This window comes from Triticum aestivum, chromosome 1A, assembly GCF_018294505.1.
Source record: "Triticum aestivum cultivar Chinese Spring chromosome 1A, IWGSC CS RefSeq v2.1, whole genome shotgun sequence".
In the NCBI taxonomy this organism is placed as follows: domain Eukaryota; kingdom Viridiplantae; phylum Streptophyta; class Magnoliopsida; order Poales; family Poaceae; genus Triticum; species Triticum aestivum.
The window spans coordinates 28,956,040-28,975,334 of record NC_057794.1 but is presented as its reverse complement, the minus strand read 5'-3'; the positions used below and the strand labels follow the sequence as shown (position 1 = coordinate 28,975,334).

Genomic DNA, 19,295 nt, shown 5'->3' with positions numbered 1-19,295 from the left:
GCGGGTACTCAATGAGCTGACCCGACTTTAGTCACCATCTGTATAGTATGTATGTATGTATAGTATATACCCGTGATCACCTCCCAAGTGATCACGGCCCGATAGTATAGCAAGGCAGACTGACAAGAATGTAGGGCCAATGATGATAAACTAGCATCCTATACTAAGCATTTAGGATTGCAGGTAAGGTATCAACAGATGTAGCGACAATGTCAGGCTATGCATCAGAATAGGATTAACGAAAGCAGTAACATGCTACACTACTCTAATGCAAGCAGTATAGAGTAGAATAGGCGATATCTGGTGATCAAGGGGGGGGCTTGCCTGGTTGCTCTGGCAAGAGAGAGGGGTCGTCAACTCCGTAGTCGAACTGGGCAGCAGCAGCGTCGGTCTCGTAGTCTACCGGAGAGAAGAGGGGGAAGAAACAATGAATACAAGTAAACAGATGCATATCGATGCATGACATGTCAAGAAGCGATGCTAGGTGTGCCCTAACGTGGTATAAGGTGGTACTGGTCAAGGGGGAATCATCCGGGAAAGTATTCCCGGTGTTTCGTGTTTTCGGGCAGAGGAGCCGGAGGGGGAAAGTTGCGGGTTCGATAGGTTAGGGGGTGTGGTGGACGAACGGACTGCGTATCCAGAATCGTCTCGTCGTTCTGAGCAACTTTCATGTTGAAAATATTTTAATCCGAGTTACGGATTAAAAGATATGATTTTTAAAAGATTTTAACAATTTTGGAATTTAATTATTTATTTAATTAATTCGAAAAAAATGTATTTATGACGTCAGCATGATGTCATGCTGACGTCAGCAGTCAACAGGGGTTGACTGAGTCAACCCTGACAGGTGGGTCCCGTTCGTCATACACTGTTAACTAATTAACCTAATTAAGTTTAATTAACAGTAGTTAATTAGGTTAATTAGTTATTAGGTTAATTAACCAGGATTAATTAGATTAATTATTTACTTAATTAATTGACTAATTAATTAATTAATTAGTTTTTATTCATTTTTTTATATAAATCTCATTTTCCTTTTCTTTTTATTTAAAAGTTCTGTGGGGGGGTGGGGCCCCAATGTCATAGGCAGGGGCCGGTCCAGTCAGCCTGGCTGACCGAGTCAACAGACCGGCCGGGCCCCTAGGGCCCACGGGTCAGTGACCCAGGGGTGGCCCCGGGTCGGCCACGTCGGCGGCCGGCGTTGGGGAACTCCGGTGGCCGTTCCGCGGCGGAGGGGGCGCCGGACCTCACCGGAATTCGTCATCCGGTGGCCAAAAGGGGCGCGGGCGGTTGCGTTCGAACGGGGCGACGACGACGCGCCCAACGGTGGCAGTGGCACGGCCGGACTCGGCCGGAAACGGCGCCGGCGAGCGGCGGAGGCTGCGGGGTGGTTCGGGCGCGAGACGACCCGGCGACCACGGGCATAACGGGAAGGCCAGGGGGGTGCGCGACGCGCTGAGCACGAGGGGCTCGGCCCCGTGACCATTTGGTCACCGGAAGGGCGCCGGCGACGAGGTCCGCGACGGGAGGGCGCTCGGGTGCGGAGGGGGGAACGAGGGGGAAGAGGAGATCGATCCCAGGGGGATCGGGGGAGCGAAGGGGGGGGGAGAGCTCACGGTGGGGGGCGTAGGGTCCGGGAAACGGGCTCGGGGGCGGTCGGAGGCGACCGGCGAGGAGGAGGGCGGGGAGGCGGCCGACGGCGACGGGATCCGTCGAGGTGGGGGGGGGTCGGGGACGACCCCGCGGCGGCGAGGGGGCCTTGCGCCCAGCGCGGCAGGTCGGGGAGGTGCGGACGGGGCGGCGGGGGTCGCCGGCGTCGGGAGGGGGGGGGGGGCGACGGGATCGGGCAGCTCCCGATCCGGACGGCGCGGGGGAGGAGAAGGAGGGGATCGGGGGGGGGAGGAGTGAGGTGGGTCGTGGGTTAGGGTTTCCTCCCTGGTGGGGATATGGAGGGGGCTGGGTCGGCCGGCTGGGCCTTTGCCCAGTTGGGCTGGCTAGCTGGGCCACAGATGGCCCAGTGGGGGGGGGGTGCCTCTTTTTTTTTATTTTTAGTTAGATTTGTTTTCTGTTTTTTTTATACTTTGCTTTCTTTTAGTTTCCTATTATTTTAGTTTTAGTAAATTACCAAAGTGGCACCTAAATAGGATTTTACAAATTATGCCACTGCCACAATAGTTTAATACTGAAATAAAATAGTTTTGGAATTATTTATTATTCTAAAAGCATTGAATAACTGTTTTTGCCACTGTTTATCTATTATAGTGCATTTAAACACTTTATAAAAGTGTGGTTTTTCCACCATAATTACCTATGATTATTTGACATAACCCGAACATTTTAGTTTTAATTTTGAAAACTTTTGTTGTTTGATCGATTTGTATTTGAAATTCGAACCGGTTTTTGAACTAACCCGAGATTAGCAACTATAAACAAGGTGACGTGGCACCATTAGCAGAGGATCACTGTAGCTTAATTACCCGGGCGTCACATTCGCATTGTGTCATTATATGTGGCCAAGTTCCGAGGAAAAATAACAAACTTGTAATACGACAATTATTTTAAAAAAGTGTTCTCAAAAACGAGCTATCATGTGTGGAGATCAATGGCTTTCAAGGCAAATGATCAATCTTATGGCCACATTCATGGCATAGTTTGTTCAAATGATCTCATATTGTGCACAAGGGTGCATATTGGAATGGCAAACAATGTTGCCTAAGGAAGTTTTCATTTTCTTTGGACGAAAAAACCATTTTCCACTTTTCGAGTGCCCGAAAGGAGGTTTTTTTGTCAAGGACCTCCAAAATAATTGTTGCAAAATTGGACCAAATCATTTTTCTAAAATACTAGGACATATTTAATGCACAATTGACAAAATGGTTGGGTGTAAAAAGTTTTGATCCACCTCTCATGAAAAAGACAAATTTCCGCCGATTCAGTTGGAAGCGGGTCAAATTTGAACTGTAGCTGCCTTGTAGTTTGCTCTTTGTTTTTTCCAAAAATCATTTATAGGTACATAAGTATCTATTTTATCATAGAAACACCAAGAAAATTCCAAGATTCAACCACTAGCTAGGAACGGTCATTCCCGCCGTTTTGACCGCATTTTGAAACGGGCATAAAAAATTAAAAAAAATCAAAAAACTGGGAAACCTTCGCATTGTGTCATTATATGTGGCCCAGTTCCGAGGAAAAATAACAAACTTGTAATACGGCAATTATTTTAAAAAAGTGTTCTCAGAAACGAGCTACCATGTGTGGAGATCAATGGCTTTCAAGCCAAATGATCAATCTTATGGCCACATTCATGGCATAGTTTGTTCAAATGATCTCATATTGTGCACAAGAGTGCATATTGGAATGGCAAACAATGTTGTCTAAGGAAGTTTTCATTTTCGTTGGACGAAAAAACCATTTTCCATTTTTCGAGTGCCCGAAAGGAGGTTTTTTTGTGAAGGAACTACCAAATAATTGTTGCAAAATTGGACCAAATCATTTTTATAAAATACTAGGCCATATTTAATGCACAATTGACAAATTGGTTGGGTGTAAAATGTTTTGATCCACCTCTCGTGAAAAAGACAAATTTCCGCCGATTTAGTTGGAAGCGGGTCAAATTTGAACTGCAGCTGCCTCATAGTTTGCTATTTATTTTTTCCAAAAATCATTTCTAGTTACATAAGGACCTATTTATTCATAAATACATGGTTTGGTGGCGATACGTCGAGGTTTGGGCGGCGGCCGAGGGCCCCAACTCTAGAGCGCGTAAACTCGCATGCCCGCCGCGTGGTCACCGCGCGACCGTGACGTTGCCATGTGTTCTGCGCGGCCTAGGCATGTCTAGTGGGTTGGGCATTCCCCAGGTTGGTGCTAGGAAGAAAATTGCAACATAAGATTCTCACGAGGAGATCGATCGATGCTCAAACATGAATTAGCAGCCAAGTGTTTGATTAGCGATACGGGAAATGCACATGGCCAATGGGCGTGAGTTTTGGCTGAGGATGATCATCTACTAAGTAGAATGTCTTCAAAAAATTTCAGCTCAAAAGGAGGATCCTAGGTGGTACTTGCTTTGCAAAGTACCACGCTGGACAAAAATATGAATGTTGAAGCTGGGCTCAAAATAATGAATGGAGTGAGCTGAAATTTTGTGGAGGATGGTTATTTGGGCATAGGAAAGCATTGTAGAAAATTGATACCATTTGGACATGCCAAAGTAGTACTTGCTTCACAATGCTCTTCTATGGACAGAAACTTGGGAAAACTAGTGAGAGAGATTGGATGAATGAAATGAGCTCAAAATTGGTGTAGGTAAGTTATTTAGGTATGGTCATGCGCTGGTAAATTTTCAGATCATTTGGGTAAGCCTAGCTAGTACTTACTTCACAAAGCTTCTCTCGAGGTAGAAACTTTGGAAATTTCCCGAGAACGATTTACTAGGAAAATTGAGCTGAATATTATCATGTGGCAATGATTTGGGTATGGAAGAGTGCCCGAAAAGTTTGAGGGTAATAGGAGGGGTCTATATAACACTTGCTTTGCAACGTGCCAATTTGGCCATAAAATATAAATTGAACCTGGGCTCACATAGATGATTTGACTGAGCTACAATTTGGAGGAGGGTGATAATTTGGGCATATGAAGGAACTGTATAAATTTCATGTCATTTAGAGATATAAAAAAGGTACTTCCTTCACAATGCTTCTAGGTGGACAATAACTTTGGAAATTTGCCGAAGAAGATTTGCTAGGCAAATGGAGCTGAATTTTGTCATGCGGTAATGATTTGGATAGGAAAGAGTGCCCAAAAATTCCGAGGGCAATCAAGAATATATAAACAGAATAGGAAAATGAATATTGTTGAATTAGTTTTGAACTAGGCAATGAAGGATTTTTACATATTTGCTGAAGATATGCCCCAAAGAATTTATGAGATTTTTTTGGGAATTTTGGGAATGATAGAAATATAGGTTGCGTCACAACCTAGGGCAAAAACTGCCACATGGACATGACACATAGGCAAAACTGATGAGATGGCGCCTAGTCATCACAACCCACCACAATCTACAAGGCTATGACCATCTATATTGGTCATTAACAACTAGAAATAAGGCAGCGGACTAGCACTGTTTGCTTTGTGACCATTTCGTTTAAGGAAATTATGACCTTTCTGACCAAAATGGTCGCAATAGTTTAGGGTTTGGAGCCCCCTGAACAGCTTTTGACCAATTGGTCTAAAATGGTCATAAATTTATGACCAATTCTTCGAGGGTCACTGACAGAAGGTCATAAGTTGACATATTTCTTGTAGTGACTGGATCGTGAGTTCGTGGGACGTCACCGAACTAAACATGTGTAGATCGCGGTGGTGCCGTACCCTCGGAGCTAGAGCGGTCGATCGTGAAGACGTACAACTACATCAACCGCTCTGTCATAACGCTTCCGCTTACGGTCTACGAGGGTATGTGGACAACACTCTTCCCTCTCGTTGCTATGCATCACCATGATCTTGCGTGTGGGTAGGAATTTTTTTGAAATTACTATGTTCCCCAACACATGGGCCATAGGGGGGAGAGAGGGAGCCCACAAGGGGTGGCGCGCACCCCCATGGGCTGTCCGAATTGGACAAGGGGAAGGGGCGCGGCCCCCCTTTCCTTTCCCCCTCTCCCTCTCCTTCCCCCTTTCCACCTCCAAGAGAAGGAAGGGGGGGGGCAATGATAACCCACAAGTATAGGGGATCACAACAGTTTTTGATAAGTAAGAGTGTCGAACCCAACGAGGAGCTAAAGGCAGAACAAATATTCCCTCAAGTTCTATCGACCACCGATACAACTCTACGCACGCTTGATGTTCGTTTTACCTAGAACAAGTATGAAACTAGAAGTACTTTGTAGGTGTTGTTGGATAGGTTTGCAAGATAATAAAGATTACATAAATAAAAAGTAGGGGTTGTTTAGGTAGAGACACAACTAAGTTAGTTTTAGTATAGAGCTTTTTGTTTCGAGAAAGTTATTTGTCCCTAGGCAATCGATAACTAGACCGGTAATCATTATTGCAATTTTATATGAGGGAGAGGCATAAGCTAACATACTTTCTCTAATTGGATCATATGCACTTATGATTGGAACTCTAGCAAGCATCCGCAACTACTAAAGATCATTAAGGTAAAACCCAACCATAGCATTAAAGTATCAAGTCCTCTTTATTCCATACACAAACAACCTACTTACTCGGGTCTGTGCTTCTGTCACTCACGCCACCCACCATAAGCAAATCATGAACATATTGCAAACCCTACAGCGGGAATCCCTTAGCACTACTAGGGAAAAGGCTAGCAGCAGTGCGGGTTTTAGGCCTATCAGCAGCGTGGGTGCCCGCGCTACCAATAAGGCGCTACAGCTAACTCTTAGTAGTAGCGTTGCCTGTACCCGCGCTACTACTATTGACTATAGCAACAACGCTTTTCAGGAATGCGATGCTATTAGTTAGCTATAGCGATTTCCTGGTCCCGCGCTACTGTTATATCTTTCACCATTTCCCCACTCCAGCTTCGATAAACTGCAATTTCCAGATACTAGGTACTACTAGATATCAATTTCATAAAGCATTATAGGTACTAGTCGCCAACCCTTGCATTCGCACGGCTATCATGAGTGAATAATTTCAAATGTGGTTGACTCTAGGATATACAAAATGCTAACTTTGTGTCTTTGGAGAATATTAGTATTTTGTTTATCATGGGAACATTAGTTGCTACTTCCCGTGTGCTTTCGAAAGCCTCTCAAGGGTCTTAATTGAATCTGTAAGTGTTATCTGCATTCTCCCGAGATTGATGCCATATATTTGTATTCTAGTTTTGTGATTTTTGGCATGTAAATTACAGAGCGTAAATACAAAATGACTCTTTGTTTTTCCTCAACGCTAAGAGTTCCTATCACAAATGTGCACTATACCAGTAAAATTCATGCAGACCAAGAGATGAAAAGAGAAATGTGAGATCAGCATACAGTGCCTACAGACTGCATCAAGTTAATGTGTTTGAAGGAAGGCCACAAAATGAGAAGTAGTAAAATGTGGAATGAGAAATAGCTATCTGACATAAAATTTCTTTCTCACGCTATCAATATCTTTCTGGAGGATATCTATATGAAGAATAAATCAATTATTTGTAGCAACAAAGAACTTGTAGGACTAAAAGTATGCAAAGAAAGGGATTCTATAAATAGTTCAAGTGTAGCCATGTAGCGGACCAGTTGATCTAACAAAATTCAGGAATAGTACAACTGTTGTTTTTAACAACTGAACTAATATTCTCTCCACACATGCATTCTGGTATCTTATGAAACTAATGATGCATAAACATTGACAACAAATTTAAATGGATCCTTAGGAATTTTATACTGGTCAATACTAAGTGAAAGGGCATAACCTCTTCAGATCGAACTGAAATTTAAATTAAGTTTAATGACCTTTCGGGGTGGAAACAAAAGAGCTACATATGCAATCACTATTACAATATAATTGCTGCACTGTTTGGCCGCGTCAAGATGCAGTTATGTAAAAAATATAAGACTTATAGATGAAGGAAAAAGTGTTTAGGCGAGTGCTATTAAGAGATATGTATCAATGTTCAGAAAATCTTTAACTAAAGAAGAACAACACGGTGAACAAACAATAGTGCAGTCCACTGTTATACTTGATATGCTGCTACTGTTAGCCATACAGTAGCAAGAAACTTGATTTCCTCTCACGTTAAGCATAATTTAGTTCACAATTTCGAACGCGCTTAACAATGTAAGGTTGTTATATTTGGACCTAAACCAAAGTCAGATCAGATTCAGTTACCTTTCTATGGTTCATGTCATACTTATAAATGATTCGATTGGCTGTAGAGTATATATGCTCCAATTTTCACCACCGGGATACCAAAGTTACCACAAACCGATGGTTTGCAGTGCAGGGTGCTAGATGCTGACTCCAGGTTTCCTCCTGAACAACGGCTATCGTTTCATTTATTTCATTGCAACAGTAAAACTACATCATGTTAGACCATCTCTAATGTGCAGACTGCTTGTATATAGGTGCTTATTAAATGCCAATATGCAAAAAAACAGCTGCGTACACTAAGGATCCGACGCAAAGAACTATTTAATAGGCTCTTATATAACATGAAAAAAACTAAGAGACAACCTAATCATCTGTCTGCGGCAATCCAAATAACATAATCGTAAGCGTTTAGTTCTAGAAAACGTTATCTCTAAGCTGTAATTGAAATAGAACCCATCTTGCTAGAGCTAGTCGCTTGCCATGCGAGCGAATTGGTTGAAGCTCCTGATTTTTTATACAAAAAACTATTAGTTCTGGAAGACCTACTAACAGCACACATGATCAAATTTCCCTCCTAGCGAGGACAGCCTGCACGTAAATTCTTCTGCAGAGGAAATCAACTCAAAGAAATTGCATGAAACATAGGATTCTTATCCAATTGGGCATGATTATAGTATTATACCTCTTAACCACCATGACCAAATCAGGAGGCATGGGGAAGAGGATGCTTGCACCGAGGTAGTGATCCCGGAGACAGTATCTGCTCAATATTAGACCGGCTATCCTACTGCTCCTTTCTGTCCTTTCTACCCCACGGCATGGAGATCCAAATTAATATCATGAATATCCGTTCATGTGCCTTATGAGATACCTTGCAACTTACAAAACAACCAACTGTAGCTAGGCACGACACCAAAGAACTGACTCTTTTTCATCTAAGTCAAGGCCAAGGCACAGTTAGAACAATCTAGGTAGCAAAGCAATAATACATGTTAGATATCATAATTTCATAGGTTCACGCCTAGAACTTGGTAAGAGATAGATGATGAAGATAAGAACGAAACTGGGAACTATGAAAAGGGGACCAAACCACGAACTATTTAGGAGTAGAACGTGAGAAGGTATCATATCCATGTATAATAGGAGAAAACGAACTGATCTTTCCGCTGTTCTCTCTTGACCGTTCCTTCAATGCCGATGTCCCAATTCATTCATGTAAGTTGGAAAGAAATAGAACTAAAATGTAAACATGTCTTTCTAGACCATGTGGGTGCTGAAAGAATACAAATTAATAATTCTGGACATGCCGATGTGGTATCCACAGAACTATGGACTTACCTGCACCAAATTTGTAGCAGAAAATATGATAGATGAGGGTCTATAAGAAAACAATGGCCAGTACACAATTTTTTTAATCTGCATGCAACACAAAAGGTACTGGTACTTAATTAGTATACAGAATCTATACAATAATTTACTTCCAGCGGTAAAATCTGCATAACATATAGCATGTATGTATAGAAAAGATATCGATCGGCGCAACAATACCTACTGTTGGATAATATACCATGTATTTCACCATATCCTAAATTAAATTCAGGACCTCGTGCATTGATTCAAAGGATATATCCGATGCTTATATATAATGTTTTCCTTGTAAAAGTATAAATCACGGGAATCATCTGAATAGAAAATAACACAGGTATAGCAATTTCTCTAAGCATTATTTCAAACACATGGTGAGCATGTCCAACAGGTAAACGACTAAACGTAGGAGGGATGATTTGAACCGGCCAGAGAAAAGGTTACTTTACAAACATTTATTCCACTCTGCTGAGAGTAGTAACACATGTAGATGGTGATCGATTTGATCCTTGTTATCTTATTGACGGCAAAGTCATGTTGCTTCTGCTTGCAAGGAACATGCATGGTGGGTGTCTTCTTAGTGGTTGCAGGCCACGCTGGCCTTTAAGTAGCAGCAGTCTCGCACCTTCTTGACCAACCTTCATGATACATGCAACTGCAATAAAACACTCACAGATATGACATGAGATAATAGAAAAAATCAATCAACAGTAGAAACCTCATAGAAGAGATTGAAGCACACCACCTACCACTTCCTTGCTGATCTTCATGGTCTTCTCCTGCAGTGTGCTGAGTTCTTGATGCCACACTTCATGATCTATGGTACTTGAGGTATACCTAGTAGAGAGATTGTAATCGAACATTGGAGTCGCCGAGAGGTTGTCCCCAACAGGTACGTGGTCATGGTTGTTCCCGCTGGGCCATTGAGAGGTACACACTAAGCAGCTGGGATTATGGCATAGGAAACGGCCAGGCAGAAGTGCCTCATAGCGGATGGAAATAAATCAGCCTATATCATCCGCCATCATCATCAGCCTTACAAAATCACCACAAATCCAAGTTTACGTACACACACTTGCCACAAATCAGCCTTTCAAAATTCCAGAGCTAGCACCAACCTTCTGGACAGAGTATTAGAGATAAACTTTAGGAGTAGAAATTATCCAAATCAGGAAATTCAAGGATACCCAGTTACTTGCGTGCTAACGGGACGCAGGAGTGATCAGCACAATCTGCTTCAAACTGTTGTGGTACATGGTACACCTCCTCCGATGCATCAACCATATTGGACAGATTCGGTCCTAAGAATATATATTGGATCACTGTGTGGCCAGAAGTTAAAATCTGAATCACAAGCCGCAGTGGATAATAGATCGAACCATACCTAACAGTAGTAGAGGGTGGGTTGGATCATGTCGTAAGTCATACCTAGTTTTTTCAGATCGATTCCAGCGTGGATGAAAGACTGGAGGCAAAAATGTCCCAAAGATAAGACTCATATAGAAAGAGGATTAGGAAGAGAGGCAGTTGGGGATGCTGCATGCTACTGCGGTTGGGAAGGGCAGCGTCCGATGGAGACCTATGGGAGCGACGGCCTGATCTGTTTTTCATGTGGGGAGGAAGAGAGACATGAGATATTTTTTTTCAGGCAAAGAAAGACCTGAGATAGAAAGAGAGACGTGAGAGATTGAGAGATTGAGAGAGACTGTGTGTGTGAGAATTTTGGGCATCTCCTTGGGCTTCAAAGATGTTGGGCTTTGTAGCGTATTTATTTTTGGACGTACTAATCTGGCTGAAAGGTTTGTCGTTTTTTTACGAAAGTTAATCTACACCGTAATAATTTGGACCCATCTCAGATCTACGGCTCGTAATTTCTAATTAACGGTGGAATTTCTAGGAAGTCTATAATTAGTATAGGTATAGATATAGATATAGATAGATAGATATAGATATAGATAGATAGATAGACTAGGTAGTACTCCCTCGGTTCGAAATTACTCGTCGTGGTTTTAGTTCAAATTTGAACTCAAACCATGACGAGTAATTTCAAACCGAGGGAGTACTAGATAAAAATTTCATATATACTCAACATGCATCCTCAAGCAGTACAAGGTGACGTCGACGACAATCATCATATTTAGTTCTAGATGATATCGACGATGATCATCATATGTAGTTCTACATGGTATCGACGACGATCATCATATGTAGTTCTAGATGATATAGCCACACACACATATGTAGTTCTAGATGATATCGACGACGATCATCATCCTCAAGCCTGGGTGGTGGGTGTTCCTGATAGTAATTAGGATGGCCTGTCCAACACGAAGATTCTTGCCAACGAGGAATCTCTTCCACCCAACCGAGTTCAAGTGTGTGCGGCCATTTGTGTCCATGCGGTAAGTACAGGTGGTGACGGAGCCCCTTGCGGTAAGGCGTAGTCCAACTGAGCCTTCTTCATCAGGATCGATTCCACAACTCACAGATAGGTTCTTTGGCAATCTCCGAACAAGAAAAACATATCAATTAATAAATAGCCTCACACATACTCTTGCAAATATATTTCTATTAAGTCTAGATTTCTACACTATCAAAAGACATAGTACTACGCATTTGTACTAATTAATCATGAATTCTACTAATAAGTATATATGGATTATCTACACTAATAATAGTTCCTTGGATTCTACACTAATAAGCATGTGATCAGACTCTACACTAAAGTATATCATCGACTAGATTCCACAAAGCATATCATTGGACTCTACACTAAGCATATCATCGGATTCACTAAGCATATAATCGGATAATTTGCATTTGTAAGTATAACAATAAAGCATATATATATCATCAAATTACTACATGCAGTACGTATAACATACCATTTCATGCCGATCGACCATGGTACTTGTCAGGCGGGTCACGAATGGCACCCCGACAAAGTCATCACGTGGCGGAATTATGTCCCATAGGTTGCACACCTCCTCCTCGCTCAGCCTCATTCTTTGAGCTATGATGGCTTCATGAAGTGGGTTCTCATCATCTTCATTGAGTGGGTCCTCATTATCTTCATCATCTTCGTCATCTTCATCATCTTCCACCAGGTGGATATAAATGACAACCAGCTTAGGTCTTTCTGCTCTGAAGGAGAATCTGATCAACTCACCACCAGTAAGACGCATGCGAGCGAGGAAACGGGCCCATCCATCTCCTCTAATCTGTGACATATTGCGTCCTTTCTCAACCTCCATAGTGTACGGCCCTCAGGAGCCTCAAATGTCACAGTGTCTCCTGTCAGCTTGTTGAATTTCAACCTCACATTGCATGGGACGATCTGTGTAAGAAAAGCAAAATGACACAATGCAGTAATGCCAACACTAAAAATAAAATAGTTGTTAAATTTCATCTAATTTCTTACCGCCGCATGACAAAAACTCGGATGGAAGTAGATGCCGGATAGCTTGCCGGTTACAAGGCTGCTGGCGCACCTTGACTTGCACAGTCGACATAGTGGTGCTGGTGGTGGCGCCATTTTCCTAAAGCAATATGAGCAAAGGATTAACGATTCACTTCACAGGAAAGAAAAATAGTAACATGTGATATTTTTGGTTCTTCCGCGAGAAACAATTTTATGAACAATTATAATCCTAATTTGGCCCCTATTGCCTAAGATAATTGTTTAAACAAATAAGTGGCAAATTTAACTAAATTGGCACCTACACTTTGCCAAAAAATAACTTATTACAAAAAAACTAAATCGAGCATACTAAATCAACTAAATCAACTAGCATACTAAATCCACTAGCATACTAAATCAACTAAATCAAAATTTTCTAAATCAACTAGCCCACTAAATCAACTAAATCAACTAGCCTACTAAATAAACTAAATCAAAATGTTCTAAATCAACTAAATCAACTAGCCTACTAAATCAACTGAATCATATCAACTAAATCAAAATGTTACATATGAAAGCCTACTAAATCAAAATGTATCAGGGAGGATGGACAAGGAGGGGCGACTCGAGGAGGGAGAAGATAGTAGGACAGAGGAGGAAGGCGGAGCGAGGAGGGGCCGGCCGGCGGCGAGTGGAGGGAGGACGAATCAAGGAGGAAGGCGGAGCGAGGATTGGCCGGCCAGCGGCGAGTGGAGGGAGGACGGAGGAGGAGGCCGGTACCGAGTCCAGCGAGGAGGATGAGGCGACAGCGGCACATATCGGGGGAGGGGCGACGGGGGATGACCGGCGGTGCGGGGGGTGAGGAGGAGACCGATTGAGTGTGTGTGAGTGTGATATGTGGATGAGGCTAGTGAGTGGGGGGAGATCGAATGGCATAGCAGTAGCGCGCTATAGGGAAATGCGCTACTGCTAAACGACCTATCAGTAGCGCCTTTTGGCGTGAACGCGCTACTGCTATGTGTCAGTATGTAAAAATAGACATAGACATAAAAAATACATTGATCATCAATGGTCTTTTTGTGTACAATCTGATTTGTCAATAGGAATCCTCGCCGGTTGGTTTAAGAACTGGCGAGGATTCCTATTGCGGCCACAGATCCTACACATAGAGTTCAATGAAGACCAAGTGCTTGTGAAAGTTGTATAAGAAACATATTTAAGGTGGGTAAAACTCTCTCCACGGAGTGAGGTGGGACTAAATGTTTGTAGTTAATTTAGCAGTAGCGATTATTGCCTGAATGCGCTACTGCTACGTTACGTAGCAGTAGCGCTGTTTAGTTTAACGAGCTACTGCTATAATTGGCCTCGTGGCGGCATCGTGGGAATTTTAGCAGTAGCGCTTCTTGGAGTGCACGCGCTACTGATAAACTTGTTTCAGCAACGAGTTTCTATAGCCCGCGCTACTGCTACTTAGCAGCAGCGCCTGATTTTAAAGCACGCTGCTCGTAAGATTCTATGTATAGGCTTTTCCCTAGTAGTGCATGCTTGCGCGACACGGAGAGCATCATAGGACAACACTAATAATAAAACATGCAACTCAAACCAATGACGATCATCAAATAACCCATAGGACAAAACAGATCTACTCAAACATCATAGGATAGCCATACATCATTGGAAAATAATATATAGCATTGAGCACCATGTTTAAGTAGAGATTACAGCGGGTAAAAGAGGGGTTACACCGCTGCATAGAGGGGGAAGAGTTGGTGATGATGGCGGTGAAGTTGTTGGTGAAGATTGCGGTGATGATGATGATGGCCACGGCAGCGTTCCGGCACCACCGGAAGAGAAGGGGAGAGGGGGCCCCTTCCTCTTATTCTTCTTCCTTGACCTCCTCCCTAGATGGGAGAAGGGTTTCCCCTCTGGTCCTTGGCCTCCATGGCATGGGAGGGGCGAGAGCCCCTCCAAGATTGGATCTGTCTCTCCGTCTCTCTCTGTTTCGCGTTCTCAGATTCTGCCCTTTCACCGTTTCTTATATTCTCGGAGATCCGTAACTCGGATTGGGCTGAAATTTTAACATGATCTCTATCCGGATATTAGCTTTTTTGCGGCGAAAGAAGGGCATCAACCGCCTTACGGGGTGGCCACGAGGGCCCGGGGCCCGCCTGCCCCCTTGGGGCGCGCCCCTTGCCTCGTGCCCCCCTTGGGCATCGTCTCGCGTTGGTTTTTCTTCCCAAAAATCACATATATTCCAAAAAAATATTTGTCAGTTTTTATCCCGTTTGGACTCCGTTTGATATGGATTTACTGCCAAACAAAAAACATGCAACAAACAGGAACTGGCACTAGGCACTGGATCAACATGTTAGTCCCAAAAATAGTATAAAAAGTTGTGAAAAGTATATGAAAGTTGTAGAATATTGGCATGGAACAGTCAAAAATTATAGATACGACGGAGATGTATCAGCGTCCCCAAGCTTAATTCCTGCTCGTCCTCGAGTAGGTAAATGATAAAAAAGATAATTTTTGATGTGGAATGCTACCTAACATAATCTTGATCACATATCTAATCATGGCATGAATATTAAGACACGTGTGATTCAAAGCAATAGTTTATCATTTGACATAAAAAAAATAATACTGCAAGCCTACTAATAAAGCAATCATGTCTTTTCAAAATAACATGGCCAAAGAAAGTTATCCCTAAAAAATCATATAGTTTGTCTATGCTCCATCTTCACCACACAAAATATTCAAATCATGCACAACCCCGATGACAAGCCAAGCAATTGTTTCATACTTTTGATGTTCTCAAATCTTTTCAACTTTCACGCAATACATGAGCGTGAGCCATGGACATATCAATATAGGTGGAATAGAATGGTGGTTGCGGAGAAGACAAAAAGGAGAAGATAGTCTCACATTAACTAGGTGTATCAACGGGCTATGGAGATGACCATCAATAGATATCAATGTGAGTGAGTAGGGATTGCCATGCAACGGATGCACTACGAGCTATAAGTGTATGAAAGCTCAAACTGGAAACTAAGTGGGTGTGCAGCCAACTTGCTTGCTCGTGAAGACCTCGGGCGTTTGAGGAAGCCCATCATCAGAATATACAAGCCAAGTTCTATAATGAAAATTCCCACTAGTATATGAAAGTGATAACTCAATAGTCTCTCTATATGAAGAACATGGTGCTACTCTGAAGCACAAGTGTGGTAAAAGGACAGTAACATTTCCCCTTCTCTCTCTTTCTCTCATTTTTTTATTTTTTCGTGGGCTTCTTTGGCCTTTTTTTATTTGGGCTTGTTTGGCCTCTTTTATTTATTTTTAAAGTCCGGAGTCTCATCTCGACTTGTGGGGGAATCATAGTCTCCATCATCCTTTCCTCACTGGGGCAATGCTCTAATAATGATGATCATCACACTTTTATTTACTTACAACTCAATTTTACAACTCGATACTAGAACAAAGATATGACTCTATATGAATGCCTCTGGCGGTGTACCGGGATGTGCAATGATCTAGCGTAGCAATGATATCAAAAAACGGACAAGCCATGAAAACATCATGCTAGCTATCTTACGATCATGCAAAGCAATATGACAATGATGCCCAAGTCATGTATATGATGATGATGGAAGTTGCATGGCAATATATCTCCGAATGGCTATGGAAATGCCATGATAGGTAGATATGGTGGCTGTTTTGAGGAAGGTATATGGTGGGTTTATGGTACCGGTGAAAGTTGCGCGGTACTAGAGAGGCTAGTAATGATGGAAGGGTGAGACTGCGTATAATCCATGGACTCAACATTAGTCATAAAGAACTCACATACTTATTGCAAAAGTCTATTAGCTATCGAAAGAAAGTACTATGCGCATGCTCCTAGGGGATAGATTGGTAGGAAAAGACCATCACTCGTCCCCGACCGCCACTCATAAGGAAGAGAATCAATAAATAAATCATGCTTCGACTTCATCACATAACGGTTCACCATACGTGCATGCTACGGGAATCACAAACCTCAACACAAGTATTTCTACTAAACCACAACTACCCACTAGCATGCCTCTAATATCACCATCTTTATATCGCAAAACTATTGCAAGGAATCAAACATATCATATTCAGTGATTTACAAGTTTTATGTAGGATTTTATGACTAACCAAGTGAATGACCAATTCCTGTCATCTCTCTAAATAGATATAAGTGAAACAAGAGAGTTTAATTCTTTCTACAAAAGATATGCCCACGCTCTAACAAATATAAGTGAAGCAAAAGAGCATTCTACAAATGGCGGTTTTCTATGTAAAGACAAACAGGCAATCCAAACATCAAATGATATAAGCGAAGCACATGAAGCATTCTATAAATCCATACTCAAAAGATATAAGTGAAATGCATAGAGCATTCTATAAATCAACCAAGTACTATCTCATACCAGCATGGTGCATAAAAAGAAAAGTGAAAACTAAATGCAAAAGACGATCCAAGATCTGCACATATCACATGAATGAAACGAATCCGAAAACATACTGATACTTGTTGAAGAAAGAGGGGATGCCTTCCGGGGCATCCCCAAGATTAGACACTTGAGTATCCTTGAATATTTACTTGGGGTGCCTCGGTAATCCCCAAGCTTGAGCTCTTGCCTCTCTTTCTTCTTCTCACATCGAGACCTTATCGATCATCGAACACTTCATCCACCCAAAACTTCAACAGAAAACTCAGTAAGATCCGTTAGTATAATAAAGCAAATCACTACTCTAAGTACTGTTGTAAACCAATTCATATTTTGTTTTTGCATTGTGTCTACTGTAATATAACTTTTTCATGGCTTAATCCACTAATATAAATCGATATTTTCATCAAAACAAGCAAACTATGCATCAAAAATGGAATCTGTCTAAAACAGAACAGTCTTTAATAATCTGAACATTCACCATACTTCTAATACTTGAAAAATTCTGCCAAAATTAGTAAAAATAAAGAATTTATATAGAAAGATAGTGAAAAAAGAATCAGAACCATTTGACGTTCCAGTAAAAAAATGTAAAATTGCGCACTACAGCCAAAGTTTATGTCTTGCACCGTACAAACCAACAAGCAAAGTAAACATCCTAAAGGCAAACCTTGTCACATTATTTTTATAATACAATGGAATTGTACAAGGGGATAATTATTTTTGTTGAAAAGTTTCTGTAATCAAGATTCACAAAGTTTCCGTGAGCATGAAGAAAGTTCAAGGCTAGCTCCCACTTCAACAATGCTTGTCTCTCGCACTTTCACTTTCCTTTTTGAAAAGGTTTTGGATTCCCCTCTTTATTTTTGTTGTTTTTAAACTATATAAAAGCACTCAACAGAAATAAATGACTCTATAAAACTTCCGGGTTGTCACCCTGGCAGCGCTTTCTTTAAAGCCATTAAGCTAGGCATATAGTGCTCAAGTAGTGAATCCACCCGGATCCCAAGGTATATCAAAGACAATTTTAATTAACAATGATTTGTAATTTAGTAGTGAGCACAAAGTAACATATATCATGTAACAACAAAGTCTAACTCTCTTCCTATGCATCGGCATGTCATAAAAGAACAATTCATGCGCACATAGTAAAGGCCAATGCATAGTATAAACAGTTTCTTGCAATTTTGTCGTATTGGAAACATAGAGAGGCGGAGATGTAGTTCCTCTCTCATAATAATTGCAAGTAGGAGCAGCAAGCACATGCATATTATATCTATCAAAATAATCATGTGTAGTAGTACAAGGCAACCCATCAATATATCCTTAATAAGCACAAACTTCTCCGATATAGTGTAGTTTGGAGAATTCAAAAAGATAATAGGACTATCATGTGTGGGTGCAATAGCAACAATTTCATGTTTAACATAAGGAACTATAGCAATTTCATCTCCATAAGCATAATTCATATTGGCATCTTGGCCACAAGCATAACAAGCATCATCAAAAAGGGATATTTCAAAAGAATCAACGGGATCATAGCAATTATCATAGCATTCATCCTTCGGTAAGCACGAAGGGAAATTAAACAATGTATGAGTTGAAGAGTTACTATCATTAGAAGGTGGGCACGGGTGATCAATCCGCTCTTCATCCTTTTGTTGTTCGCTCTACTCCTCATCTTTTTCATCCAATGAGCTCACAGTTTCATCAATTTCTTCTTCCATAGATTCCTGCAAAATATTTGTCTCTTCTGGGACAATGGAGACTTTCTCAATAAACGCATCAATATAGGAATTGTATTCATAATTCTTATAACAATATTTAAGGATAGCTAAATTTTTAGGTCTGTAGACAGCATCATAAAGATTTTCATATTCTTTGAACATATATTCAATTGCATAAGCACCCATAAAAGAAACAAATTCTTCTATTTGTTCCACATCATAATAGTCATATATACCTATAGCATAAGAAGCCAAAGTTTCATTATCATTAAATTTGCATAAAAAGGGAAGGTGTGGAGCCTTCGTCCTAGAGTAACAAGTATAATCATATCTCAAGCATAGTTGCCTAGCATACCATTTCAACATATAAATTTGATCCCATAATAGTTTCCCTTTTTGAGTCAAGCGATAATCCCTAAAGTATTCATGTTGATCCAACATGTCTCCCATTACCAAATTGAATGGGGGTTTCTCTGGATTATCAAAGTAGTACATAATATCTGTCACA

General features: G+C 41.4%; 1 long non-coding RNA gene across 1 annotated transcript; it reads right to left on the bottom strand.

Annotated features, from left to right (window-relative positions):
* Window positions 1-9,028: 9,028 nt before the first annotated feature.
* Window positions 9,029-10,793, bottom strand: LOC123079720 (uncharacterized). The gene is made up of 3 exons (XR_006438106.1): window positions 10,573-10,793; window positions 9,938-10,489; window positions 9,029-9,843 (listed from the first exon to the last, which is right to left on the bottom strand). It is a non-coding gene; the product is annotated as an uncharacterized lncRNA (long non-coding RNA).
* Between the last annotated feature and the right edge of the window lie 8,502 nt (window positions 10,794-19,295).